Source organism: Gopherus evgoodei, chromosome 12 (assembly GCF_007399415.2).
Source record: "Gopherus evgoodei ecotype Sinaloan lineage chromosome 12, rGopEvg1_v1.p, whole genome shotgun sequence".
Taxonomy (NCBI): domain Eukaryota; kingdom Metazoa; phylum Chordata; order Testudines; family Testudinidae; genus Gopherus; species Gopherus evgoodei.
The window spans coordinates 17,209,837-17,215,836 of record NC_044333.1 but is presented as its reverse complement, the minus strand read 5'-3'; positions in this window follow the sequence as shown (position 1 = coordinate 17,215,836).

Sequence of the window (6,000 nt, the reverse complement as noted above, 5' to 3'; positions counted from 1 at the left end):
GAAAATCTGCCCAGATTTGGCCATTATAAGCCTCTGGGAAAAAAAATCATAATTCACACATGCGACGTAGAGACTTTTAACAGCTTAAGTCTCTGAAGAGTCTCTCCTGGGTATGCTTAAGCCTTTCATATCTCCTAGGCTGACCAGCCTATACATGCACCATCCCCACAAAGCAACTGAGCATGCTCCAACCCATCACTGCTTGTGCATTGATTAGATTTGACCCACCTCCACAAAGCAACTGAGCACATGCTCCCTCCAGCCCAAGGCTACAAGGGTGAAGTTGGACTTCTTCTTTAAAGGCTGCTTTGGGCTAGGGTGAGGCCTAGCCCTGGAACAGAGAGCAGTGAACCTGTCTCTTCTGTGCTCACAATGACCTCCCTGATGGCACTCAGGCAGTGTGAAGGAGAAAGCCATGTGACTGGAATGAAAAGGGAACAAAAACTAGAGTAAGATGGGGAGGGAAAGCCATAGACAGAGACTGCTGGAGACTAGGACTAGGGTGAGAAGCCTAAGTAAGCAAGAAATGGGTTAAGGAGCCAGGGATGGGAAGACCGAGGACTAGGACAGTGACAGATCGGAGGGGGCAGGGAGGAATAGTGTGTCCACTAGGAGCATTCCAGAGATTGGAATGGAACTCAAGATTCCCAGGTCTCAACATTCTTCTGCACATATCTGTGAAACCCACTGGCAAAGCACACGTCTCATACCATGCAAGTGCTGGTTCACATAGAGGATGACAACCTACTGCTGCTAGTTACTCTGTTAGCGCAAGTGGCAGAGGTCTGTAAGGTGCATCTAGCAGTTCGCTGTTTGCTTTTTTTAAAACCTAGGAAGTTATACACCAAACCTGCTATTTTTTTGCCACAGGACCTCTGCCTCCTGCAGCACATAGAATAGACTTGCCTTGGGAACGAATCAAGGTTATAGAGTGAAGAAAACTGTTGGCTGCATGACCCCTGGTTCTCTTGTTGCAGAAGTTGGAAGGTGTGTGTTGAATGAGACAGGGCTGCAGGAAGAGAAAGGACAGTCATATGGCTAAGGCAGTTGAATGCTGCCCTGCAGAACTGGAATCTATCCCTAAATCTGCCACAGAACTTCTGTGTGATCTGCGCAAGTCAATTAAACTGAACTTTTCACTGGTAGCCACCAATTACGTGTTCCTTATTTTCTGGATGCCCAAGTTCATACCCTTAGGTCTGATTTCCAGAAGAGCTGAGCACTTACAGTTTCAACTGAAGTCAATGGGAGTTGTGCTTTGAACATATGACATGCTGTATAATGCCAAGTACTCTGACAAAGTCAAGTTTAGCAGGGACTTTTCATCTTAACTTCTCTGTGGCTCTGTTTCCCCATCAGTAAAATGGGGATAATACACAGACACTCTGACCTCAGGGGTTGAAAAGATAAATCAGTTAGTATTTGTGAAGCACTCAGGTGCTATAGTGATGAATGCTACAGAACAGCCCAGGACGGAATTAATAATTTTGTCTTCAGAACAGAGTTTGAATAGTGTGCTACAAATAAGGCCTGGGGTCACTCACTGACCAACAAGGGTAAAACAAAATATTGAATAGATGCTCATGTCTACCCTGTGGTCTGAATGAGGCAGGGGTCCTGTTGAAAAATATAGTCTCTAATCATGTAATTAAAGACTTTATCATGATGCATACTCATGCAAGGGCTCAATTAAGGCTGCACAGGCAACATTAATTTTTGCATTTCTTAACTTTTAGTGCTTGACTTTGCAACCTTAATATTCTTTTAACATAGAGTTTTTATATATTACACACAGTGCTATAGCAATACCCAGATGGCAAGTTGATAATCCCCTTTTATTAATTTCAGAAGCTGCCATTCAGACTAAGATCTACTAGTGAAATAAGGAATTGTAGTTACAGTGTATACAGAATATGAAAGCGAACAAGTCTGAATAACTAGTTCTCACTGAAATGATATTAAGAAACCAACAAGATATCAAAGCAATTTAAGTACTGATAAGCCAACAATTTACACCATTTCATTCATGACAGACCTGAGAATGGAAATCCTTCTCCTCACAAACACATCTCTTCAATGTGTAACAATGTTATAGTTCATTAATAGTAAGTAGTAAAATAAGTTGCAAAAATAAAGTACTAAGAAAAATATGCAATAAAATATTTATTTTTACGAACATCAGAAAGCTTACAGTACACAAATTAACACAAAAGAAAGCAAAAGGACTTTGTGTTCCCCCCATTTAACTTAGTCTACAGCCCAAGGAAAATCAAGTGCCATACAACATAATTAACTATGTGTAACAAGTGGAAATCTCTTGCTGGATATCCATGCAGTTTTCCCCATCTTTAAAAGAACTCAAGTTTAATTATTACAAACTTTTTTAACTATGTCAAGGTAAAAAGTATTTTGCATAACTGACCCATAAGCTGACAGACTACCACAAATAACTTCCATAAAAATGTTTGGGGAAGAATGATAGAATTAGTACAATATTTTTTTAAAAAAGGTATTATAAAAACATTAAAATGCTTATTTACCAAAATTTCAACATGCATTAATAAATAAAAGTAAACATTCACCTTCTCATAAAAAGTATTACAATTAAAATATTCAACTTCATTGTATTTTTCAGCATACATTTGTGAAAGTTTCATGGGTGCAGACTGACGTTTACTACCATGACAAGCTGAATGAAGGTAGCCAAGCTTCTGGCCTGCATGTTTTGCTTTTAAGTAACTTGCAAAGAAAAAAGGAAACTTACCCTTTTCTTCTTTATGAGCCACACAGTTGCCCTATGTGTTTGGGGATTTCTTTATGTGCTTGTCTTGGAGGTTTTCCCCCCCTAATGTAACAAAAGCATTGCAATGTTTGTCCTTAGAATAAGGCTCAGCTCTCCTTTCTGCACTACAAGGAGCCAGCAAATGGGCACAAAGTCATTTCCTTCACCTTCTTCCAATTACATTTAAACAACCAGCTTAGATCTAAACAAACCTCTAACTGAAGCAAGCTGTGCTAATTCATAGGTAATTCTGATCATAGACACATGTATCATAAAATAGCCATTTACCAAAGTACACATTTCCCCCTGTACAAGTACAGCATTATGGCTCAAGGTGTTAGCTGCCATTACAAAACTGCTGAAGTGGAAATGTGTTAAAAGCTAGTTTGTGTTTCTTCCCCTCTATTAAAGCTATCTCACAGAGACTGCTGTTCTGCAGAGGGGAATGAATGAGACTAGTACCTAAATGCTAATGTCTCTGCACCTTAAGGGTCCCCTTTGCCTCACTGCACAGTAGAGTTGAGCTCCCCATCACAGACTGGTGCACAGCCCAGCATCTCCCCTCTCCCCCACAGGCCATCTCCGCACACAGCTTTTTCCCTGCCCCAAGCCTAGCTATATCTCTGGCCAAGCACTCTCATTAATGCCACTGAACTCTCCTAGATCCCTTCTCAGCCGCTCTGACCCACTTACAGAACACTCTTCCCTCCTCATCTTCAGCCCTAACTCACACCCTTGCCCTCATCCACCAAATGTCCCTTCTGATCAGTCTGCCTCCAACCTTTCTTAGACTTTGAACACTGACTTGTAGTGACACTACATATAGACAACCATGAAAAACAATGCTCTAAATATCACTTTTAATCTATTCTGGGGCTGCAAACACTAACGTGCATTAATCCTAAATGTGTTGTTATTGCACAGCCTCACTATGGGCAGAGCGAGGGCTGTTTCAATGCCTAAATGGTATATTTTCTCAGCATAACACATTGGAATTTAGTATCAGAGGGGTAGCCGTGTTAGGCTGGATCTGTAAAAGCAGCAAAGAATCCTGTGGCACCTTATAGACTATAAGGTGCCACACGATTCTTTGCTGCTTTTATTGGAATTTAGGTTTAACCTTAATTCTGAACTTCCTACATTTGTATCACTTGGCTTTGGCAATCATTCCAACATCTCTGTTATGTTTATACCCTTCCTTTTAATATTAACTCTCAACTTTAGCTCCCTCTTAAATTTTTTTTGGTCTGGAAATTCAAATAGAATCCTTCAGAACTGGTCCAGGGTATTGCATTCTCTCCATTGCAGCCTTTGTATAATGCAGGTTACCCACTTCTAACAAACATTCCTTAAACTGTTATGCTGAAAAGTAATTTTGTAAAAACTGGCATTGTGGGCTTCTATGCTTTGTCTCAGCTAATCCCAGCACTGTTTTCTGAGTGAGTTTACAAGAAAAGATGTTTTAGCTGCTAGTCCTGCAAATTTAGCCAGGAATCTGAAAGACCAACTATTTAGTTTTGCTTATGTATCATAACCCGTAAGAAAAAAATTTCAGTCCTACATTCTTCCTTCTCTTTGAGAGGATATGGGGGCAGAAGGAATTTAGTTAAAAATTCTGCATGTGATGCATAAATGGACCATAATCCAGCATTCTCACCCCTAGCTCTGGTGAATGAGTAGCTATACAAGAGTAAAATGCTTTGTCAAGAATGGGGTTTAGTAAATTGCTAAATGACTAGTCATGGTCAGTTTCATTTCTTTAACAATTAATTTAGGGCTTATACCCAATTTCCCCTTTTCCAGAGTAGGTATATTAGGTACCACAGCAGCACCTGCCTGCAGACAGCCAGCTGCTGCTCCCAACAACAGAAGGCAGCTTAGATGTGTGTGTAAATAGCAACTGCTCCCAGCTCTCTTCAGCTGGGGGGCAGACACTATGGGTCTTTTTTATCCTCATTAAAATAAATGGACAGCTGAGGGAAGGAAATGATCTGCTTTGTCACACGCTGCTGAGATTGTAGCAACTACAGGGTTTTCTCTAGACCCCTGTAGCCCTTTGATCTGCTAGTGCAAGGGAACCCCCGACAGCCTTTTACCATTCTAGCCTGTGTGTGTAAATCCAGATTCAGAGTGAAGAGCTGGAAGAGAGAAGGGCGGGTCCTGCTCTCTTTGTGTCAGCCCTTTAAACTGAAGTGCCCACAACAGCCCCTACAATCTTTCAAAGAGCTCAGAGGCATCTTCTCTTTCCCATTTATTTTGGGGGGAGAGGCCATAGTTCTTGCTTCTCTCTCCGCAATGTCTTCAGGCTGATGTTGCTATTGAAAGCATTAGACTGATGTGACCTGGCATCAGACGCTGCTGTATTAAACTATTTGCAAAAGGGAAAATGAATCCGATGTCCCAGAGTAGAGCGAAATGATGTCCCAATACTTGGGCTTTATCTTATATAGGCAACTATTACCCATCGCCCTGTCCTAATTTTTCCTATCTGGTCACCCTACCCCAGAGTAACCTATTTTTTTAAACTAAGAAAGGTTGGTCATTAAGTCACCAGTATCTTCCTTTTTCAAAAGGGGAAGTCAAGTGAATAAAGCAATTACACCCCCCCCCCCGCAGTTTTAGTGTTAGTTACCAGAACAGGATCATTGCTGAACAGGAGACTTGGCTTCATCCACAAGACTTCTGTTTTACTCCAGTTCCTACACATACAACGCTGAGTTCAGAAACAGACAGGTATCCATTGGAAAAGCAGTGAAAAATCGAGACATACTGCCAGAAAAGCTAACCAGAAATAGATGGGGAAGGGTGAGAAGTGAAATACAGCTTTGTGAAACTCTGATACTCAACCGCTAAACACAGAAGTCAACTGAAGTCTTAGTGGTGTGAGGGATGTTTAACAATTCAAGCATCCTGGGGCATATTGGCTTCAAGTTCACAGTGAGTGTGTCTTCACTTTTTTACTCTAGTCCTAGACCAAGTTTCTGGTTAAAATCTCACCTGACTTTTTTTTTTTATTATTTTAAACATGACTGAATATTATAGTCACTAGATCAGGAGTGGGCAAATTTTTTGGCCTGAGGGCCACACTGGGTTTCCAAAATTGTACGGAGGGCCGGTTAGGGAAGACCACCCCCATGGCATGGCCTGGCCCCCACCCCCATCCGACCCTCCTGATTCTTGCCCCGAGGCTCCTGCCTCATCCAACCTCCCATCTGTCC